The sequence below is a fragment of the Eurypyga helias genome, unplaced genomic scaffold (assembly GCF_000690775.1).
Source record: "Eurypyga helias isolate BGI_N326 unplaced genomic scaffold, ASM69077v1 scaffold1176, whole genome shotgun sequence".
Taxonomy (NCBI): domain Eukaryota; kingdom Metazoa; phylum Chordata; class Aves; order Eurypygiformes; family Eurypygidae; genus Eurypyga; species Eurypyga helias.
Window position 1 is genome coordinate 11,623 of NW_010255823.1, and position 12,552 is coordinate 24,174.

The following is a 12,552-nucleotide window of genomic DNA, read 5'->3' on the forward strand; positions in this document are numbered from 1 at the left end:
GAACGTGAGCCAGGTGAGCTGCCCTTTGGACCCACTGCTTGCAAAGCAGGTAGCAAGGAAGCTGCTTAAATCAGATGCCTGAAGTTACTTCTGGAGATGAACCTCGCCTTCAGTAACTAGGAGCTGGCAGCTGGAGACCTGGGCTGGTTTCTGACCATCTGCTGGGGTGAAAGGACCCATTTTCCATCATCAGCCCCTATGCAGCTCTGAGCTAAGATATTTTTGGTTATAAACTTTTAGGTACAAAAGCAATTTGCAACTTACAGGGGAAAAGACCTGACATTTTAAAGGCAAACCATCAACTTTTAATAAAGTGAAAGGATTATTATGTGCATATGAAGGATGGGGAATAAATGAGATATTTGTAAGTGACATATACAGATTGTTCGTGGAAAAATGACTGCTATGAGTAACGGGAAAATTAGCCGTACTGCACTTTGGCATGCTCATGCTTTTTCTTCTATCTTTAGAGCTTGCTTTTATAGTATGACCATCTCAGTAGTGCCTGAAGTTTTACTGTCTGTTTGTGAGAATACTTCTTTTGGACTTGCAAAGTCGTTAGGTTGTGCTAGGTAGCACAGCTCCTGATACAGAGGTCTCAGAACTGACCTGAAACCTTAAAAAGGTTTCTGTCATTTTAAAAGCCTGAGAATTCAGTTGGCAGAATTTCCTGATGACCAAGCAGGTTGTGGACGAAGGCTCCGTTCCTTGGCCTCAGATCTGTAAGACTTTAAAATGAATACTGATGTCCAACCCTGTGTCTTCAAAGCTCTGCAATATGAGCTCAATATTTAGCAAAGTCTTATCTACCATCAAAGCCAAACTGAAGCATGTCCCTGCACGCTCGGTTGGGCAAAGAGCCTTCCGACGTGTCATTACAGCCCCAGATTAACAGCGCTCTTTTCCACCATCAGTCTGTCCCTCCAAATAAACATGTAGTGGGTTTTTTAAACAGGAGGATCATTCTGGAAAGAGGATGAAAAACCTCAGAGGAGGGAGGTGTGAAACAGCCCAGTTATTAGGAAGTTGAAGTCAAAGGAAAACAGAGCAGCACCGTTTCTGTACAGCGTGTTCGTGCTAAGAACTTCTAGCGCTGTTTAGTTTTGTTTTACTGTCTGCCATTGACTGTCACATTTCACAAGTTAAGAAACATGTTATTTCTTTGTTTATTTTGTCAGTCTTAGTCTCTGGAGGGAAATTATATCACTGTTTCAGTGGAATAGATTTAATTTGTTTGTGTCTTGTTGTCTATAGCATCTATCTAACTACTTATCTCTGAAGTTACCTCTCAGTCAAAGGTTTTCTGTTTTGTTCACATTTTAACAGGAGGGAATTTGCACTTGATTACTTTGAACACTTTCTAAGTTTGGTCAGCTATCTGTGTATTTATTTTTCTGTTCTAGTGAGAGAAAATGGGAATTTAAAATATATGGAGCCAGCAGAGGTTTAGCTGCGATTTGTTTCTAATGTAGAGGAAAATCGCCCAAGTAATCTTATCCCATTCATACAACTAATATGGCCATGAGGCTCTGATGTGTTGAACAGTAAATATCATGCAACATACTCTTAAGAACGGTGGCTTAAAAGATTTCTTATTTTCCATCACACGGTTCTATCTTTCGATGAATAAATATCAGGTCTTACATTAACATCCATGGGAGTTTTCATGGGTTTAAAAGGGAGTAATAGAAGTTCCTAGTTTATAAGCATATTTTATAAAAATGATAGTTATAATGCTTTATGGAGTTAAATGGTACCACTGGTATATGAGGGAAAATATTTCTGATGCAAGCGGGCTACACCAGCCAATTGAGCTTGAGAATATATAAACCCACTATGAACATTTGGGCCAGGGATGTCATGCATTTGCTGACAGATGAAGGCTTGAAATCCAGAATAAATTATTATTGTGTTCTCCAAAACCCCAAAATTGAGATACCCATGCAGGGAAATGCTCTGACCTGTGTGATTCAGAAGACATTTTAGATGAATATGGCAACTTGTTTGGGCTTAATATCGATGGGTCAGCTCACTAACACCTTCACCTAGCAACATGAACTTTGAGCAAATTTATATATATGTGCATATATATGGGTGCATCAAAATCCCAGGACTAAGATTGGAGAAGATGTAGGAAAACCATGGGGGAAAAAAAGCATTACATGCATCACCTTCCATACCAATCGTAGAAAGTCAAATCTTGTCCATTAGCATCATTGGTGTAGTTTTCATCTGCTACATGCTTAAATATTTTAATCTCTTTAATCAGAATCAGTGTGAAGCACATAGACTAGGTTTGAGTCCAGTCTTTGTAGGATTTGAGTGACTCTCTCCTAATCTCCTTTTTAATCAAAATGTCTTGTGACATTTGGTTATGGTATTTCACACCCGACACCAAGCACATTGTTAAGTGGCAGTTTAACACATTGTCTCGCAGGACTTTTAATAGATTAAAACTCATACACTACCTCATTCTTTTGCAATGGTGTGAGAAATTAGCAGTTGGCTAACCTGGGGCTTTTCAGAAGGGGTGGTTTTAGGCACTATCCACACCATATTTTATACTTCTCTTCTGTATAATTCTTCCCTGAATATACGCCACGTTAAATGTTGATCATTCATCTGATGAAACCTACACATTGTTTGACTACAGTTCTGTTTGTTATATGCCACCTACCTCCTTTGCCACAATCCCACCATTCCTTTGAATCTTCTCCAGATCCAGTGGTTGTTGAATTTACATTCTTCTCTGGGCTGTTAATGAGTATATTGATTAATAGTGGCTCCGGTATCAATCCCTGTGGGAGACCAATTGATACTTCTCTCTCTTTTGACATAAAACCATTGGTGATAACTCACTGGTTCCTAGCTGTTGGATAGATTTTTGTCTACCTTATTGTGTTATTATGCAGGCTATGCAACTCGAGCTTTCCTATTGAGTTCATGTGTAGCACTAAACTAACAATTTACTAAAAATCCAACTATGTTATGTCTGACTTAATGAATGAAATTCTCAGTATAATTGGGCCTGAACTTTCTTTCACAGACCTGTACCAGCTATTACGTGGTTCCACACAACCTTCCCTCTTTCTGTCAGGTTTTGTTTCCATAGAATCGTGGGATAATTTAGGTTGGAAGGGACTGCAGAGGTCATCTGGTCCAAGCCCCTTCTCAAAGCAGATTCTATTAGATCAGGTTGCTCAGGGCTGTGTCAAGTCTTGAGCATCTCCAGTGGTGGGGTTTACACAAGCTCTCTGGGCTCCCATATTTGATCACTTTCATGGTGAAAGAAATCCACCCGTCCCTATATTTGATATTCCTTCTCTTGTTCCAACTTGTTTCTGTTACCTCCTGTCTTGTTGCCGTGCACCTCCAAGAGGCACCTGACTCTTCTCTGTATCAGGCAGCTGCAGGCAGCAACACAGTCTCCCGCTCATCTTCTTTCTCCAAGCTGAGTGAGTCCAGCTCCTTCAGTTTCTCAGCTCCAGCACTCAACCAAACCTGTGGCCTCCCTGAGAGCTGCTCCAGTATGCTTCTGTTGTAACTGGGAACCCCAAACTGGATGCAGCACTACAGATGTGGTCTCGCAAGTGCCAAACAGAGGGGAGCACATCCCAACCCCCATGGCTGCTCACTTGCTAATACAGCCTAGGATTCAGTTGGCTGTCTTTGCTGCTTCTGAGAGAGTCAGCCTGCCCTCTGTGTTGTTGCATATAGCTATTTCATTCCAGATATCAAGACTTTGCATTTGGTTTTGCTGAACTTCATGAGGTTTCTACCAGCCCATTTCTCCAGCTTGTCCTGGTCCCTCAGCAGGGCGGCCATCTGGCATAATCACCGTGCCCCCTGCACACTGGTTTCATCTGCAAACTTGCTGAGAGTGTGCTCCATCCCAACATCAGGTTGCTAATGAAGGCATTAAGCAGTGTCGGTCCCAGTACTGATCCCTGAAGTGTCACACTACTTACTGGCCATTTTGCCTAGAAGCATGCTAGCTAATTTACCTTTCATGGTCGTTAGAGCTAACGGGACGAGCCAGGCGCAGTAGAAGGAGATCCTGCCTCACTGGCATTGATGTGTGAATGAGAAACTGTGACACTTCTTGGCTGAAAGCACTCAGGGTCTGCCCGGGGAGCTGGGATCAGGCTGCTAGCTGACAGCTGAGTCTCAGAACAGCCAGGTATTTTGGGGGAGAAAAAACCAACACTGCCTTCAAGGACAGATTCAACACCCAAATAATTTAGTGAATCTGGGCTGCTTTAGATTTGGAATTTCATGGTGTTATTACATAAGCAGTTCCCTAATTGATGGACAATGGATAGAGCAGAGGCTGTTGCCCCCTGTCAAAGGCAGTGTGGACTCAGCCCAGGAGTGTCCATGCTAGGGACAAAGTTCATATTTCAAGTTTTATGTGGACCCCCACATACAGTGGGACAGTGGAATGGACCCACCAGATCAAAGGACTACCCAGGATATCCCTGCTTTCCTCTGTGAGTGCAAGCTTGCCTCCTGGACCTGTTGCCATAACAAGCACAGCTTACGTAAATATTTGCTCACTTTGGAGGCTGCGACATTACTCCTTATCCCACTATCTTTGTAAGTGATGAGGAGGTGGGAAAAGAGCCCCTTCTTAATACCTCTGACACAATAAACATTCAGCTGCAGTAATTGATTCAGTAGGAGCCCTTACTGGGGAGGAGTGTTTAAACAAATTATATCTCAACGGAATCAATAGGACTTTGGCACATGCTGAATGTTTAAGCACGTGCTGAATTGTTTACTATTCAGCCCCTCATTCAGTTCCCTTTTAATTAAACAGGATCAGATTCTCAACAGAAGTAAATCACTGGAGTTTCTCCCAAAGGAGTTTTCCCAGTTTGAAATAATAGAAGAGTTGATCTAACGTCCCAACTCTACTTCTGTTTTCAAACATCTAGATGTCTGTCTGTCTGTCTGCCTACCCAACCTATGTTATTTTTACCTCCTAAGTGACAAACTATTCAAAGGAGAGATGCTGTCAGAAGCAGCCCAGGGGGATACAGGTCTCATTAGTTACAAATGAAGTTCTGAGCCTCTGGTAAATGAAATTAAACTTTTCTGATATTATTGTTGTTCAAGACTAAGCTGATATAAGCGTCTCTGCTTCTCCTAATACGGGCAAGGATTTCTTTGGAAGTTTAGTGCTTCCACTCCAGATAAAAGCAAGTCATTTGCTTCTTTCATCATGTCACTACTAATTTCCAAACAGTCAAAGCTGCTGCTAATTTATTTACTGAACACTGAAGCCCTGTTAGCAGGGGCTGCTACTGAAACTGCTTTCTGGCCTTCGGCTTTTGTTTGTTGACAGCCTGATTTCCCAGTAGGCCATTTCCACCTGTGTTTCTGTTGTTTTTAGTGCATGTCTTTCTTTCTTCTTCCCAGTGACTGTCTCCCAAATGGCTCCTGAAGGCTTTTCTCATCTTCCCTCGCTCTCTCATCCCCTTTTCCCTCCCAGCTGCAAGGACTCTCAGCTCTGCTTTCAGTCATTCTGCAGTTAGTGGTTGTCTACACTGCTGAGCTCCCATGGGGCACTAATTTTTGTTTCAAGGACAAGATTCAAAAGAGTTTGCTACACACAGGTTGCAGGGTGCACCTTCAGATGTGCCTTCAAATAGACTTTGGAGATTTGAATATATGAGCTACTGAAAATCAGTTTTTAAATTGCAAGGGAGGCCTATTAAGTGCTGTAAAAAAATTTTTTTTTTTGCTTTTCTATTTTAAAAGCTGCATTAAAAAAGTGATATTTTTTTCCTTCCTCTCTCCCATGACATTGGGTGGAAATAGAAATTAAGAGACTGCCATTTCCCTTTAACTTCATGCATATCAAAGGAAGAGAGATGACAGGATAAAATGATTCAGAGAGTGGCCAGCATACTCTCTATCTGGAGGAGACAGTGAAGAAAGATATTGAGATGTTGCAATGGATTCTTTGCAGCAACTCAGTGTGCCAGGATCTTTAAGTGTGCCAGAAAGGTTCTAAGATGATTTCCATGAATTGAAATATTTGGAGATTGAACAGCTTTAAGGATTTCTTTATTAAGATATTATTTTAATTTTGCTACTTAAAATTATCTAGCCCCTTAGTGTGTGAATTTCTTGACATGTAGCTTCTGGTTTACCTTTACTTTATCTCAACCCCAGCAACCTGTGTAAGCCTTTATGCAGTCCGTTATGAGAGTACTCACAACTAATGTCTGGCATACTGGGCTTCATGAAATCTTCTTTCTTGCATGCTGAGTTCAAGTGGGATTTTACTGTTTCAGTTTTGCTTGAAGACTTGGTTTCTAATGAGTCCATAAAACTCAAGGCACAACTGCCTATCTTCTGGCTTAATGTAGGAACTTTGGCTTGGGGACTCTTCTGGTCAACACTGCTGGGCCCTTGAGTTCTCAAAGTCGATGTTCACTTCTAGTGAGCACTTTGGATTTTTTTCCCACTCTTCCTCAGTTTCTCATTTGTAAAACAGGGGTGTTAAGACTGGCCAGCCACAAACAGGCACTGTGTAATTGTTCAGAAATCAATACTGATGGGAAAATTGTCAAAACAGGACTCAAAGCAAAGTTTGAGGAGTGCATAGTAAACCCCCAGTGTCCAAAGACAAGTGCTTTGTCAGGGAGCCATGCCCGCACACAGAACTAGAAGCTGGGCATTCAAGCTATAACCTACTGACCTTGAGTAAGTCTTAGCTGCTCTGTCTCACCATTTCTCCATAATATTGCAATAAGACTAATATTTACTTACCTCCCAGTCACATAGTCAGAATGAATTAATGTTTATAAAGCACTTGGAAGTCCTTGGATGAATGCTCTCGTAGAAGTGCTAAGGAGAGCATGCATTGTCGTTCCCTTGTAGATAAATACACATCACTTACACGGGTGTACAGAGCTGTTCACACAAGCATATGCAGTGTCTCATCTCAGTGCACTCAGGTTAGCACAGGATATGAGAACAAACCCAACAGTCCTTGACAATTGATGTCATTTTGCTTTGAAATGAGTATATTTTCTTTGAGAACAGAGCTTATCATGTAATCTCCAATGAAAGTTATGTTCTGCCTTTTTACAGTTGCCATGATGCAAATGTCATTTGTACTCTCCTTCTTTATGAAAGTTAACAGTTATTTAAGAGATCAAAGTTAATTATCACTAAGGAGATCATTTTTACCTATCAACCCACTTTTGTAACCCCACTATCACAAGTAGAAGCTTTATGCTAATCAGTTTTCTAATTTCCATAAATTACTGATAGAATTACTTTTTTTTTTTTTCCCCAGCATGAAAGTAGATCTGTTGGTGAAAGCTCTTGAGAGGCAAAGAGACAGAGAAAACGAGGTAAGGTGCGTTTTCGAGAGTTCACCAGCTGAATGTGGTACCAAGAAAATAAAATCCAAATCATTAGTTTCATCACATCACAAAACTTGTAGATGCTACAGCTTCCCTGCACTGCAGCAATCTGATGCACACACATTGTTTCAATTTAACATGGTGATAGGAATGGAATCGAACGTGAGGATCACTGTGTGACCCTATTACATGTGAAGTGTCTCTATTAGAGCTGCAAAGACAGCATGCCAGAGGAGCTGAAACGTGTTGATAGAAACAAACAGATATACCTTTTTAAAAGCAGCAGTCAGAAACTCTGCAGTGTGATCTAAGCGTGTTCTGCTGGAGAGGGCAAGATAGTCTATCCTAGGGGAAGATGATATTAAGAAAGAGAAAGAAACCCCTTCCACTCCATCACAGCGCTTTCTGTGTAGCGAGCTTGCCAAATGGAAGCTGCTACTGTGGAAGTTGTTATTGCTATGACTGACAGCTGCTGTAAAATAACCTCAGCTACAGAATGGAAGGAACAATAAGACATCAAAATGAAACAGATGTGGATATTTTGGGTATCCCCTTGGTCTAAAAGTTGAGTAAAATAATTGCTTAGTAATTAACAAGCTTGTTGCTATGCTGATCCAGCCTTTTAGACTGATGCTGATGAATTCCAGCGTAAATTAAATAATCTCCAACAAGGAGTCTACAACCTAGAGCTCGAACTGTATCCATGCATCCTTTGAACCACGTCATCTTTTTGGAGCTTCATTCTGAGCTGGTAACAGAGCATCTTCTAGTTGGCATCAGTAGGTTTTTGCTTGACCACTGCTCTCTGGAGTAAGGAGGGACCTGGGCTGTCATTTTGATCATACTGAATTCCCAGTGTCTTCTCTCTGGGCTGCTGCATCCATGGCATTTTCTAGAGCATCTCTCTCCAGCCAGCTGAAGAGCTCAGCTGTTGGTCTGTCAGGTGCCTGGAGCACTGCCCTTTTCCCCAGCTCCAGGAAGAAACCAACAACAGGGTCAGAGACCCCCTGATCAGTGCTGTAGCCCCTCTCTCTACCACAGGCACCCCACATCCCTCAGAGCACTGCCTGAGCAGCCCCGCAACTCAGATGGGCCTCCAGAGCTAAATGTAAGGAGCGCCTGAAAGCAGCCCAGGAACAGGCAGGCACAAAAAGAACTAAAAGGACTTTAGCTTCCCCCTGGCTGTGAGTTTTTGTGTCACTGCTTAGAGAAAAGCAACACAAAATTATATTCTCTCCTGTTTTTTTATTCTTCGACCCTCACCTCTCCTGCACGCATGAACCTATTTCTCTTCAAACACATGAGCCATCCCACTGAAGTCAGCAGGACTCTTCTGGTGCTTCCAGCGAAGCATGCATATGCCTGGATCAAGTTGATGTTTACAGGAGGCTCCTTTGGAATTGGCTTTTGATTATACACCTTTGTCAGAGGGTTGTTCCTTATTGCGTCTGTGGACAGCGAGAATCAGTGGGACTCGTTTCCACGTAAGAAAGATGCCAAAAGATTGCAAATATAACCTTTAACGTTACAGACCTTTTTTAACTGTCATGTACCGCACTGAACTGTGTATTTGTGGTTAAAAGGGAACATAAACTATGAGGCAGAACACTAAAAGATTTAGAAAACATAACCTTTGTGCGTATGGTTCGGGTTTTATTATCCCATTTGTTTATTCTGCTGGATATCCATAGGATAATATGATCAATGAGTTGGAATCCTTCTTGTTTCTACCAACAACAAATCAAACCATTAATAGGCCAATAAAACCCTGGGATTTGGAGAGAGGGAAGGAGGGGAAGTAATTGCATTGTTCTGATGCTAACGAGGCACATCTATCTTGAAATAACTGATTAAAGCTGGGCTGACACGAGGCCTTTGCACCAAGAACGCTGCTAACGTGCGAGGTGTGTCGTACTGGGGTACAGGGACGTAAGCCGCCGTGGCAGCTCTGCATTTGCTGCAGGTACTGTGCAAGGGGGATGTGGGGAGCACCTGTGTCTGGGGGTATTTCATCCTCCTTAACCCTTTCTGTACACCAGGGTGAGAGGATCGCAGTGCGGCAGGTCAGGAGCACGCAGGGTTCAGGGGGCACATTGTGTGGCTGATAAATAGTTCCAGAGATGGGTGATTGCATAATGATAGCCACATTCATTCACCTGCCGATCACAAGCGACGCATTAGAGTTTGAGCTCTCTTCCCCTGGGTCCATGAAGAAACATTTGAGCGTCTTTAACATTCCTCCTAACTGTGGGCTAAGTGCAGTGGGGTTAAACAGAGTCCCTTTTGCTTAGTAATCCATTAGCTAATGGGTGTGTAAGCCCATCAATTTTCTGTTTATTCCCTAACCCCATTAGAGTACACCTGCTGTGCATAAAAAATACACCTGACAAATCAGAGTGATAGTTGAGATAAAATAAATATCAAGTGTTGTTATAGCTGATCCATAGTGTTTAAAGCAGAAAGGGCATAACAGTGATTTGTGAGGGCGGAACAAAGTAGCGTGTGCTGGTTTATGGTAGCTTGAGCAGGTTGATGTAAACCCCCCTGCGATCTTGCCAGTTTACCTGTAGACACCAGCACTTGGCTGTCTCCTTCCACAGCCCCACAGGTCCCTCCGAAGGGCTGGAGTTCACCTTCAAACACCATCTTCAAGCACCTTCCAGAGAGCCACAGCCCTGCTAAGTGATAAATTAATTATTTGAGGGAGGGAGGGTGAGAATGCACAAGCTGCTCTCCCACGAAGGCAGCCAGAATCTTCAAATCTGTCCCTGGTACTCGGCCATTTGTTTTGTCACTTGTAGGCTTTATGTATTTATTTATCTTACATCTTGCCTTGTGATTAAAACTGTTGAAACAGCTGGTAGCAACTTTCGCTGTGCTGTTTTCTGACACCAATCAGGCGACTGTGGGGCTGCAGTCACAGCAGGTCCTGCCCTGGGCGAGAGGCAGCAGCATCCCCCACTGTCCCCAGCCCCGCAAGGGCCTGGGAATGACAGCAATGAACCTGCAGAAATCATTGCCAAAAGGTGTTTCTGAAATTAAGAGATTATTGGTAAATTGAGTAAAACAGGGCTCGTATGTTTTAAAATAAAAGAAAAAGAGCACCATGCCACTGACTGAGGAGGGTGATGATGATAAGATGAGCAAGGTGCTTGGTTCAAGGTGGTCAGTCTAGTGTGGAAAAACTCCCTGGAGAAAACAAATGGGTTTTGAACAAGCCAGTCTTAGGCTTCATGGACAGGAGCTGGATGCCCTCTGCCATCAGGAGGCTGAGCAGGGGGGTGAGAATGCTAAACAGCCCGGCCCGAGCAGGCAGATGGAGAACGACAGGGGCAGAGGGTCATTACCATCGGGCATAGCAGAGGATGGAGAAGCCGTGCAGTCTCTGTGGTCAGGGAAATGCGGATAGAAAGCCTCTCGGGCTGAGGAAAGCCTAGGACCAGGTTTGCTGTGTTGAGGCCTGCAGTCGAACCTCGGGTGTGAAGGAGACTATGAGCACAAACATTGCTACTCCTTTGGCTGTTGAGGAAAGCAAATACTGTGCAGGCTTTCTGCAATCACCTCAGGCACCTCAGGGCTGGGTGTGCTGGCTGTGACAGGCCCGCTCACGGCTGCTAAATCCACAGCTGAGTGAGCTGAAGAACCTAGCTTGCATTAAAAATTAAAAAAGAGGTCAAGAAAGAGGAACCAGGTCAACTCAGTCTTGCAATGGAGCCAGTGAATCGCCATAACCCTCAGTTTGGATAAAGCAGTGGAGGGAGGGTTTGGGAATCTGGCCTGGATTGCCCAATCTCTGTTGATGGGCTAACGAGCAGTGATAAAATGAACAAAGCAGATCATTACTGTTGGGTTGTATTATCCACAGGCTTTGGTGTTTTCCAGCCGAATGCTTGCCTCTTCTTCCTTCCTGGCCCACTGCTGCTATTATTTTTACATCATGGCTGTTGAGGAGTGTATCATTCATAACATACCTATCATACAGAGATTCCTTTCTAAATGCTTAGGGAGATAGAGGGCTACAAACCCTGGGAAATCAGCTATGCCTAATATATTATGTAGAAGTTCTGTAATCATTATTGAACTAAAGTGCATTGAGTAAGTGGATAAAATCAGTCCCACTGTAGCAGAAGTCTCCAGAGAGCACAGATAAAAATGCCTCGCACTTAAGTAGAAAAAGGTAACAAAATATTTCCAGTCCCAGCAACTGCATTTTCCCCTCTACATAAATAGGGAACCCTCAGGAGAAGGCAATGATGCATCAGAGGTTGAAGGCAAAGTTAATGGTGGCGAGGTGGGGGAGCGAGGCAGTGCCTGGGGCAGGCTGACGGTGAGCAATGTGAGCAATGCTCCGTGGAAATGAGGCTGAAGGCAGAACCCTTTGTGGCTGGAGCAGTGGGCAAGGAGGCAGCAGGGCAGTGGGCAGGAGCCGTGTAAAGCTGGGGGAGATGGTGTGGGACTGGGAGGGAGTGGAGATGAAAGCTGCAGCACAGCAACCTTCCAGATGAGCCTCTCTGCAATGTCTGTGCTCCCCTTTCCACTCAACATTGCAGAAAAGTGAAATTTTGTGACAGGGTTCATCCTGGGGCTTGCTTCCCAGATCTTGTCAAGGCCCTCACACAGTTTCCCACCTCAACACACATGCACGTCTGCATGTTGCGCCTCCTGAGCTAAGGTCTGAGCTGTCACCTTCTTACAGGGAGTCGCTGAGGCATCCTCACTGGCAAATCTATCTTGAGGTTATTCTCAACCAGAGAGCCTGTGCCCCTTCAGAGCACACTTGTACATAGCTACAGACATACTCGGCCCTTATCCCTCTCCTACACATGGTCAAGAGCTGCCAGACTGCAGTGAATCACCATGATGTGGTAGGTCTCTTATATACCAGCTGCAGACCCACTGAAACCCTGGTAAGGGCTTACAGTGTAAAATACACTTTGACATGAAAAAATGTGGGAAAATACACTTTAACAACAAAGCAAGCAAACAATTTCATCACCCTTATACAAACAGAGTTTGTCTGGCCTGGGTCATGTAGGACAGAGTTTGCTATACGTTTCAGGGAAGGGTTAGGTGTCCATCTAAATGATTTTTTTCATAGAGATCTTCAAATGTCCATCTACATTAGTGATGAAGTTCGGATCATTCATTGAAAGTAAGGAGAAACGTATGT